The sequence below is a fragment of the Gallus gallus genome, chromosome 2 (assembly GCF_016699485.2).
Source record: "Gallus gallus isolate bGalGal1 chromosome 2, bGalGal1.mat.broiler.GRCg7b, whole genome shotgun sequence".
Lineage (NCBI taxonomy): Eukaryota > Metazoa > Chordata > Aves > Galliformes > Phasianidae > Gallus > Gallus gallus.
Window position 1 is genome coordinate 123,433,796 of NC_052533.1, and position 11,376 is coordinate 123,445,171.

An 11,376-nucleotide genomic window follows, 5' to 3' on the forward strand; every position below is an offset into this window, starting at 1 on the left:
AGAGAGATAAGAGTATATTAAAGCTCCATACAGGTAGCTTGTTTATAGATATCTGTATATGGAAGAATGTGAGAAATTGAAGAAAAGGCAGAAAAGAACAACAAAGATGAAACAAAAAAAGAAAAAAAAAGGAAGGAGAAAAATGCAACTGTAAGGAAATTTGAGCTATTTGTTGAAATATTCAACATAACTGAAAAACTGACATTTAGTTAAAAACATTTAGTTCTATATCTTTAAGCCATTTTGAAAGACAACATCTTTTTCCTCTGTTCCCAACCAGCTCATTTACTAGCTCAGTTTCTTTGACTCTAGATTATATCTTTTATGGATGACTATAGTCACAGCTTCACAATGGATAGAGTGATTACTAGAAGCAGGCATAGGCATCATTAAACACTCCTGAATGCGGGACAAAAATCTTCTTCTTTATTGTATGTGCAGTTCTGAATAGAAATTCATATGATAACTTAAAAAAATCAAATAATACGTGTTAACCTTTCTGCATTTTGTGGTACTTAGCTACTGGTAGTACTAGCTGGAATTATTTAAAATAGTAGTTCCATTGCAACGTACAATGAACTGCAACAACTAAGGGTAGGCATCCCTCATCTTGCATATCTATGGACTGCTATATCTAGGTCTAGATTATCATAGAATGATCATGGAATCATAGAATGGCTTGTGTTGAAAAGAACCTCAAAGATCATCTAGTTTCAACCCCCCTGCTATGTGCAGGGTCACCAACCAATAGACCAGGGTGCCCAGAGCCACATCCAGCCTGGCCTTGAATGCCTCCAGGGATGGGGCATCCACAACCTCCCTGGGCAACCTGTTCCAGTGTGTCACCACCCTCTGACTGAAAAAATTCCTTCTAATATCCAATCTAAACCTCCCCTGTCTCAGTTTAAAACCATTCTCCCTTGTCCTATCCACCCTCGTGGATAAGATTGGAAAAGATTTTCTAAACAGCTGGCCTTTTTCTTATGGAATGAGCTTTTCATAGATAGATCTTGACTATTTGAAATCCCACAGCACATGAAGTAAACAAGCTTATTGCATCTAATATGTATTGCTGCACGGACCATGCTTGAATTGCCTTGTGTTCAGATTGCTATGGTTCTTTATTTGCACAAGTTTCATTGTAGGAATAAGCCTGTGTAGTCAGGAAGTAGACCTGTCTTATATTGCCAGTGCACTTTGCTAATTCAGTAATAATTCAGGATATTTTGGCTGCAGTTTTCCACCAAAAGCCGGTGAAGTCAGGGAGGAAAGAAGTCTAAAAGTGAAAAAATATTATAGCCGTAAGTTGGATTTCTAATTCTAATAGGATCATAATGTCATGGAATAATTTAGGTTTAAGAAGGCCTCTGTAGGTATTCAGGTCCAACTGTCTGCACAAAGCAGAGTCAATTCAGATTAGGTTCTGGTGCTTTTTCAGGGAGTTACAAAGTGAGTTAATCCAACCTAAGCATCATAACTTACTCTGCAATGTGACTTCCCTGTGTCAGGGAGCTGTTTTAAGTGTAAAATCTCTTCTGTCAAGCATTTGTCAGGCCTTCACTTATTTTGCTCTGTGTAGTGACATCAATTTCAGCAACTAAAGCAGTATCTCCTAATCTCTTGAAAGTAGAAGAGATCACCAAGAGAAATAGGTATAGAATATATAATTCTGCAGCTGAAGACTGAGAGAAGGACATTTTAAAGACAAAGAAGATAGTGTTAAAGAAAAAAATGACTCTTAAGAAAAATATCATACTACACAATAACAATAAAAGTAGTCTCTTTTTCAGTAATAAAATCTTCATGAAAGCATTTTCAGTAATGTGTGTTAGTGTGGGGTTAGTGAACAATGTATCTGAGAAATGCACTGAAGCAGCCAGCTCCTTACTTATTTGCTTTATGTAAGTTTTCATGTCAAACTTTATTTTCTCTACTTTATAACAGCTTTCATGCTGCTGTTTTCCCTCTCACTCCTAATGCATTCTCTCCATGCTTTCTGATTTTTGGCTCGGTCTCCAGGGCAAGGAAGGCTTGTTTAAGTATCAAGTCAGTCAGCAATTTCCCAACATGCATACTTCATCCTAAAAGGCTTATGAGTGGCCCAGCTATCTTTTGGTCTGTTCTGCTGATTACTCAGCAAGTTTACAGTAATGTCAGAATGGCAGTCTGGTGATTGTTATAAGATCTGAACAATTTATATTGAGTATTATCTATTTCATTTTACAAAGTGACCTGTATAGAATACTGATGCTTTTAAAAGCTAAGGAAGGAAGATGATAAACACAACAGAAATAAATAATGCAGAGTAGCAACAGGTGGGTCAGACAAACTGGAGATGAAAGGTGCAAGGAGTTCTGAGAGATTACACTGCTTTAGCCAGTGTCTTGTAAGGTCTTTTGAAATTACTGAAGAGTTTGGTCAAGAAGGAAACCAGCAGATGTCCTTCATAAATACTATGTTTCAGGTGTATCTAAAGGTCTAGTTACTAGGTGGCTTCTATAACTTAAACACAAGGGCCTACATAGGTACATATTGAATTGGATTTTAAAAGGAAAATTTTCCCAGGTTTTTTACTGCTGTAAACTGTCTGGAAGTTCAACATCAGCCTGGGTTAAAATAGACACATATGACCCCTTAAAGGTCATTTTAGTCTATAGCATTACTATATGACATTTTGGATCAGGAAGAGCTGTTTGTAGAAAAAAAAGATTGTACTCTGCTTGTCAAGAGAAAACAGTATTTACAATAGAAAACGTATTTTTAAAGAGCTCACTGGAAAACAGGAGATCAGCCTGCAAGAAACAGGAGGATTCACCCAAGGTTAAACTTACTTATTACACCATTCTGCAATATCTGTCATCCAAAGTGGCAGATATCTGTCAGATACAGATGGAGCTAGGAAAAGTCACACAGGTGATTCAGCTTCTGTGTGTGTATTCCCCCAGTTGCATGATTTCCTCCCCTTTTTGTTGCCAACCATGTTAGGTTTATCTTAGCATCCTTTTTCTGTTATTGGTTATTTTTTCCTCACTTGGGAAATAGTGGTCAGATCAACGAAGTCTATAAAATAATTTATATTCTCTTGAGACTAGTATTAAAGTCCTGTTTGTAATTTCAACTTTGCAGTTTGAGTGCTGATGGGCTAATAAACAACATCTAACAATTATATGAATGTTGCTTTTAAGAGCGGAAATGTTGAGGCATAGGTGTGTTTTTATAAGCCCACTAAACCCAAAGTGAAAAAGTGGGAAAGGCAAAGGGAAGGTAAGAATTGGAAAACAAATTCTTTAGAATGGAAGGGCAGACATAGCATATGAAAATGCGTTACAAATTTACAGAATCTAGTTGCTCCATACATATGGTTTTACCTATCTATTGGGGAATATAAGTTTGAACATGACTCAGTTTTCTTTTGCCTCAAATCATCTGATTAAACAATGTTCAATTCCTCTGTTTTTAACACAGTGTACTTCTCAATGTTAACACTTTCTTTTTTATGCTTGCTGTTGGTTTATAATTTATATTTGTCCTGGAAGGAGAGGATAGGGAATTATTTTAAAGCAATTAAGCATAAATTGAATTTTGCCTGTTAACATTTTTCATCAGCCAAGTTTCATGTCTTTGCCTGTTCTTTGCTTTTCACGTGTTTCACGCTTTTCTCATTAGATTTCTCTTAGAGGAATTTTCAATTTGAAAAATTGCATAAAATGTGATATTCTAAGGGTGAAGGTGCTGGTGTAGATGTCGTCACCAGGGAGAAGAGTAGGAAGTTTCAAATCTGATATCCTGCTGCAATATTGCTGTAGCATTTTCAAAGGGGAGGTACAGTTCAAACATGTCTGAATATATGATTGAATTATTTATCTGTGTAGAATAGAGCTAGAAAAATAGATTTAATTTCATTATTTTCTAGTGCTTTATCAAGGCAAAATTATGATAGAGGAAAAAGATGGAGAGAGAAAGTGGGGAAAAACATTTGAAGGTTACTAGCCTTGAAATGTCTGCTTATACATGGCTACTGGTAAAGGTGAAGTTGGCAGCAATTGCACATATTGTAGTCTTTTATAGAGTCTCATTGATTCAATCTGATGTGGTTTGTGTAACTTCTAAATAAGGTGCAGAAAAGTCACAAGAAAACTACTGAAGATTTCTGTAACACCACTTCTCTCCAGTTTTGCTCTGTACCATACGTGATCCCAAACACAGTCCTAGAACTTGTAGTGCTTTATAATGTCTTAAAGAAATCCACTAGATTTATGTATTTTAATTTATATATATCTTAATCTTACTTAGTCTAAGACATAAAGGTTTTTATATCTTTCCACTGTCTTCCTTCTGGGATTTTTCTGGTCTTCTCTATTTTATTTTCTGCTAACTTCTATATAGCAAGACACCTCATAAAAGCACAAGTGCTGTCTGTACAGAATTTCCATATCATTAAGGGGACTCCCAGTAGAGATTCCCAAACATATGTTCTTACTCATGCATAACTGAATAAGAGGCAGAATTATACTTAGACCTTTAGCTTAAGAGAGTTTTCCAAATAGTGTTCATAGTGTAAGGTTGAAATTTCAAGGCCACCTAACAAATCTGAACACTTAAATCTCAAAACTTTTTATGGGAACTTGACAAGTGTGTATGTCCATAAGCATATATGAAAACGCCAGACATACACTTCATCTGTTTCATTGCTCTGTGGTGAAAAGGACTGAAGTAAAAGTGAAAGGAAAACAAACAAACAAACAAAAAAAATTACTGAGGTTTACTAATATGGATACTTATTTTTTAAAAGTGCATTTATTGCTATTTATTTAGTTGCTTAGTCGTCACCTGAGTTTTCCTGTGTTTACCTGAAATTGACTGATGTTGCAGTTGCCCAGCTTATTAACTGCTCCAAAAGCCTGTTATTAGCCTGTTCCTATTATTTAGTATTATTACCACTGTTATTGTATTCAGACATTTGTAGTGAAAAGCCACCTCCTTTATGTAGTGAGTGTACTTTTATAAGATGTGGGGCCTTTAGCAGTCTTTGTAGCCATCAGCTTTCACTGACTCAAAGGCAACTGAAAATATACTGTTTAGAAAATTTATCACATTTTGCTGGAACATTTCCTTGTTTGTTAGAATGGATAACATTTCTAGAGGATAGAGGATGACAACAGCATCATTAGGAATATGTTTTTTTTTTTTCCTTGTGAGATTCATACTAAGGTTATTCTGTGAGAATGTATATGTGTGTGAGAGACAAAATGAGCAAGGCAGAATTCCAAATTCTTTACTGTAGACGGTATTATCTCTAATTTTTCATTATTGCCATCAAGAAAGCTGCCAAGAATCAGAGGGAAAGGTGAAGTTCTGAGACAAAGAAGCCCATAGAGATACTTGTATTCATGCACATGATGTTTATACATATTTAGAGTGTAAAAAAAAGTATAAATAGATATGCGTGCTGTGCTTATGAGAGCATGTATATGCATATGGACTAATATTTTATGGATGTTAGAAAGAAATTTTCTTGCTAATCATTTGAGCAAGTTGCAGTGTAAAAAAACTGTTCCATCTGGAGCAACAAATTTGTAATTTTACCATTTTTTTTATTAAACAAAGAATTGAGCTAGTTTGTTCTTTATTTGTTATTATAACTTGGGACTGGAGTTCATAAAACTATTCAGTTGGAATTTTCTGAATTTATCTTTAGCCTATTTGTGCTTAATATTTTACTTCAGTGATGTTCAGATACATCCACTTGTTTTTCTTTTCAGTGTTCTAACTTTAAGCTTCGTAGTTTAACATGGTTCATAGTTTAGATACAGTTTTGAGCAAAGGTTGTCATAGGAACATTCTGAAAGTAAAATGTAAGGGTTACATTATAAATATATATGGAGATTTATATTCACATCACATAAGTGATCAATACTCAAATGAAAATAGCAAATTTTGCATTAAGATGAGAAATTCAAATACATCCGTAAGTATATGTTCGTAATGAACATAAATAATAATCAGATGACTTACGAAGCTAGGCTCATACAAAACTTTGAGTGTTCTGCAAATAAATGTGAATTAAGAATAATGCCCTTAAGAATTTAGCTCTGAAAATGTGTAGATAGATGCATTTCCCACATTCAAGTGGGCATTTATGTCAATATGCTGTAGACTGATACTTTTAGTATTTTCAAAGGAACTGATAAATTTTATCACTGACACATCAGTCTCAGGAAATCTATATTTGACCTAAATACTTTTTTGTAACACTGTACAAACAAAATCTTTACTAGCATATAACAGATTAATGTATGCGTGATGAAAGAGGCACTAATAACTTTGAAAATTACATGTTGCTTTGGCTTTTATTTATATGAATTTCAGGTACATGTAAAATCTATGGAACTAAGTCTAATAAGATTGCTTCTGTATCCAAAAGTGTTCTGGTATGAATTAAGGACACTTTTTTATTATAGTATTTTACAAATACTTAATAAAGTTTAAGTCTTTTTCCTAATCACAGTATATAGTTCCTTTTTCCCTTTCAAATTGTGATGGTTACATGGTTTGCCAGCACATTCCACATATTCTTAACATTTGTTTTAAGCACTTCATGGACTGTGTCCTGTTCCAAGCTTCAGTAATTTTCTCCAGTTATTGCACTGAAATTCTCTATTAGAGATTAGAGCTTCTTCTTCCTCTTCTTCTTTTTTTTTTTTCTTTCTTTTTTCTTTTCTGTTCTTTTTTTTCCTTTTGTTTTTTTTTTTCCCTAGGAAAAATCCTCACTTTATGGGAAATTTTGTGAGCTATTGTGGAACACATTAGTGTGCTGACTAATGGGACTACTCTTTGAAACACTAGTATTCTCTCCCCTTGTTTTTGCTGACAGATGATATTTTTTTCTTTTGCTCTCAGAACTAAAAGCATTTCATTTAACGATTAAAAATGTACTGCTTGTACATACATCCTTGTTATGAGCTTGCCATTCTGAGAAGATGATGACAATAATATGATTGTGATGTAATTGCAGCATATATAGGTTTGGGAAGTGATCTCATTTTCTGAAACCCATAGCTTACCATAATAGTTACCAGTACACTCTCTGAAAACTTTCCTCTACAGATGGGAAAAAGATAAAGTTGTCTAGACCCTATGCAGATGACTGTAGGAATTTTTAAGTCATCTTGGTACCTTTCTGAAGATAGAAATTGATGAGGCTGAATTGTTAAAAAACACTGATCCCAAAAGCTTGATTAATTTTTTTTTTTTTTTTTTTTTTTTTTTTTCTCCAGTAATAGTTGTCTTGTCTGAGTTGGAAGAGGAAAAAGATAGACTTTCAAGCTTTGATTCACATTGCTGAAGACCACTCTGCTATTACTGCAGCTATAAATGACTCATTTCAAAATGAGTAGTGACATTGCTCACAATGTTACTCTTCTACTTGCCCTTTGTTTTAAGAAGTTATTTCTTATTCAATGTAAAGGTCCAGAGATGAGAAGACTATTTACTTAGTTTGAGTAATGAAGACAGGGAAGAAGAAATAACATCTCTGAGTGTATAGTGCCTTGTGAACAACCTGTATAGCTGGAAACCTGTAGCTTGAGTAGGGCAATAGAAAAACAAAGTATGAGACCAGTACTATTTAGAACAACAAACAAAGTGAGGTATGCAAGGACATGACATTGTGTTGAGTAACCTGCTCTTTATGCAAGCAATTTTCATTAAGATAAGCTAATGAATGCAGGGAATTATTTCTGTAAATATTCATTTAATTTTTTTAATGAATTCGCTTAGGCATTGTATTTCTTGCTTTTTGTTTGTCTATGAATATTCTAGCAAACTAGAATTAGTGTGCAGGATCATATTTATTTGGTTAGTTAGATATTTAAAAAAAAATAGTTTGTTCAAAGTAAATGCTGGATAATGTTTCAGGAAGATGAGTCTCGCACCTGTAAACAAAAGTAGTTTAGACTATTCCAGTACGTTGCAACTGTAAACTTCATCAGCTTCAGGTAAATAGAAAAAGACAAAAAATATCCTAGAAGCTGTTTTTCCCCTTTTAAAATGTCTGAGGATACTAATGTCATTCTTTAGTATTGCCTCTCTTCCTTTGGGCTACTATCTAGAATTAAGCTGAAGCAGCTCCAGAGGCTTTATTCCTGGGGTCACAATCGAAGTTTTTTACCTACTATTTTGTTGTAGTGAGAGGGAATATAATATTCTTTCCCATGTCTCTGTTCTCTTCCTACTGTATTCATCCATTTTATTTAAAGAATCTGCAATTTTTCCCACTTCATAAAGTACCAGTTGAGGAACAATCCTCTGATGAGCGCATGTGTAGAAGAATCTTTGGATCTTCTTTCCATTTGCATAGTCCTATTCTAAAATCATGTATAACATTTTGCCCATCAATGGAATTTGCTCTCTGATTTTTAAGACACAAAAAATAAGTTAAACTTGCTCTGGCATTCTTTCATCTCTCATATCTGGCCACCAACAGTAAGTTTTGCAAACTGTGCACAGAACAGAAATCTTAGCTCATGAGAAAAATTAAGTCTACTTACCCTTTGTGCTACTTCTTCTAATTGTAGAAGATGTGACCAGTTATTCACAGATCTGGAATTGTCTGTAAGACAGAGAAAAGAGAAAGGGCACCAAAAGAATAAAGTGGAGAAAAATCATAAAATAAGAGGCAAAGAGAAGCAGATTAGATTAAAATTTCTTATATATCCTGTAAGAATTTTAAGCTTGTTGGACATAATTTCTTTCATCATTTCCTGTCAATGGCTCTGGCTGATCCCATTTGTTGTTGTTCTTTGTTTCGTTTTTTGTTGTTGTGTTGTGTTGTTTGTTTTGTTTTACTTTTTTTTTTTTTTAAGGCATTTGCACCTTTTGTCTCTTCTCGGTTCAGAGTGGCAGGTTGTGCTTCCGACATCCATGTGAAGACCACTTTCATATTAATCCATAACAAAGAAAAAACAGAGCAGAGAAATACAAAAACAAGAGAAAAGAGAAAATTAGTAATAATAATAAAAAAAATATGAGCTAAGCTAAATCAGGGAATATCCTTTTCAGCTGTTGACAAGAGGTTGATTATATGTACTAAGGATGAGATAGTATTGCATCTAAGAGAAAGAGGGAAAATGATACTGTGTGAGAACATCATGATTGTCACCATCGGAGGAAGAAGCAATGAAGTAATAGGATGAGATAAGGAAATGTAACTCTGTGGCTTCATTACTACTTGACTGAATTGGGAGAAAAGATTTTTAGTTTGCAGATTGACAGGAGTATGTTGAAACAATGAAAAAATGCCTAGGAAAATGTTAAATAAAACAAAGGGAAGGGAAGAGATATCTTTGGATCAAGTTACATCCCTTCCCTCCTTAAAATGAACTGTTGTTTCTTTCCAAGTATGATATCCAGGTGAGGAAAATAGTGTCATTATTTGGCCTGGAATACAGTTAATTTTCCTTTTAGAGTCTCGTAAGATGCTGTGTTTTGATTTTTTGTAATAGTACACCAAGGTTTTAATGGCTGCAGACCAGTGCCTACACAGAGCAAAAAAACTTATTTGCTTCTTGTGCTTCCCTACCAGCGAGAAGCCTGGGAATGCACAAGAAGCTGGGAGAGGACACTGCCAGGGCAGTGACCCAGACTGGCCAAAGGAAGATCCCATTCCATATGGCGTCATGCTCAGCCATGAGAGCTGGAGTATAGAAGGAGGAAGGGGGAAATGCTCTGGATGATGGCATTTATCTTCCCAAGTTACTGTTAAGTGTGATGGGCACTGCTTTCCTGGAAGTGGCTGAACAGCTGCCTTCCACTGAGGAGTAGCAAATGAATTCCCCGTTTTGCTTCGCTAGCACATACAGCTTTTGCTTTCTTAAACAGTCTTTATCTCAACCCATGAGTTTCTGCTCTTTAACCATTCAGATTCTTTCCTCCATCCCACCAGGGGAGAGGGAGCAAGTGGTCATACAGTGCTGAGCTGCCTTTGTGGGTTAAACCGCAATAGGCAGAAAATGTTTTTTATCTCCTGAGAAAAAAATAGTGAAATCCTGGGTCTAATGAATGTCAAGGGGTTACCTGTAATTTAATTATAGCCCAGTGGTATGAGTTCACTCAGCATATTGAATATTTGCCTTTATACTTCACTGTATTTCCAAATTTGTCTTCTGTACCTCTTCTTTTAGGAGAAATTTCTTGGACAATTTCTTGAGCAGCACATATTTTTATTCTTCATGACATCCATTATGTAGCAGCTTTGACTTTGAGTTAATAATATGGATATTTTGACAGACAGGGCAAAGAGCAGGATTGTAAGGGTAACAAGGTGTAGAAAAGGTAGCAATGTGCAGAGAAGAATGTCACTTTTGTATTAAAATAAGAGAATATATACAGTTTTATGTAACATGGCAAACTTAATATACACTTTTGGGAAGAGATGCCAGCTAGGGAAAAATGTTTTTGTTTTGCACTAATATATCAATGATACTGAGGAACAAGCTGTGTTAATGTAGCTCACTGAAATGAAACATATCCTACACCAGTATTACTTGGCATACACAAATACATTGCTTTTGTTTCTTGTGCTGGAAATATTTAGAATGCTTGATGTACAAAAAAAAAAAAAAAAAAAAAAAAAAAAAAAGGAATACTGTTATGAAAGAGATGTATATATTTCTTCTTAGTTAAACATCAGGTTAATTAATATAAAACCTTGCAATTGCATTAGCACTGGACTGATTTTTTCATCTCTCTAAATGTGTAGAGAACTTGCTTGCCACAGTTACCAGTCTGCAAGATGAGCTGGAGTAATACATGCATTGATACATACATTTATGGAGTCTGACTCCTTGGAGATGCTCTACAGATGGTCCTGTACATGGTCCTGTTCAACCTTTTCTGGGTACCCCTGCTTGACCTGCAGTTGGACAAGAGGAACACAGAAGTCTCTTCCAACCTCATCTTGACTGTGATTCTGTGAAAGTCATAGATCTAAGATGAAGAGCCTGCACTAGATTTTCAGTTAAAATGAGTTGAGATCTCATCAAACAAAAACTGTATTCCTATTCAAAGGTATTGATGTAAATTAATGTTAAGAATTAATCCTAAAATTTCATAGAATTTTGTGAAACTCTCAAGCACAATTCAGAGTTAGTGAGAATGACAAATTGATACCCTAATATGAGGAGTCCATCTTAGTGGCATTTTTGGAGATAATGTTGTTCTGGATCACAATTAAATATGACCAGTTCAATCCTTGCTTGCTTTCAGTAGCTGCAGGTGGAATGTTTTATTGCTGGTCTGCCCCAGAGATAGTATAGGGAAGTACCTGCATGTATGGCTAACAGATCTCACAATTCACCTTGCTCACCTTCCCCAGTG

The 11,376-nt window shown here is 35.0% G+C and overlaps 1 long non-coding RNA gene across 1 annotated transcript; it reads right to left on the reverse strand.

Annotated features, from left to right (window-relative positions):
* Positions 1–7,724: 7,724 nt before the first annotated feature.
* On the reverse strand, positions 7,725–11,008 carry LOC121110007. The gene is made up of 3 exons (XR_005857494.1): positions 10,826–11,008; positions 8,550–8,611; positions 7,725–7,934 (listed from the first exon to the last, which is right to left on the reverse strand). It is a non-coding gene; the product is annotated as an uncharacterized LOC121110007 (long non-coding RNA).
* Positions 11,009–11,376: the final 368 nt, after the last annotated feature.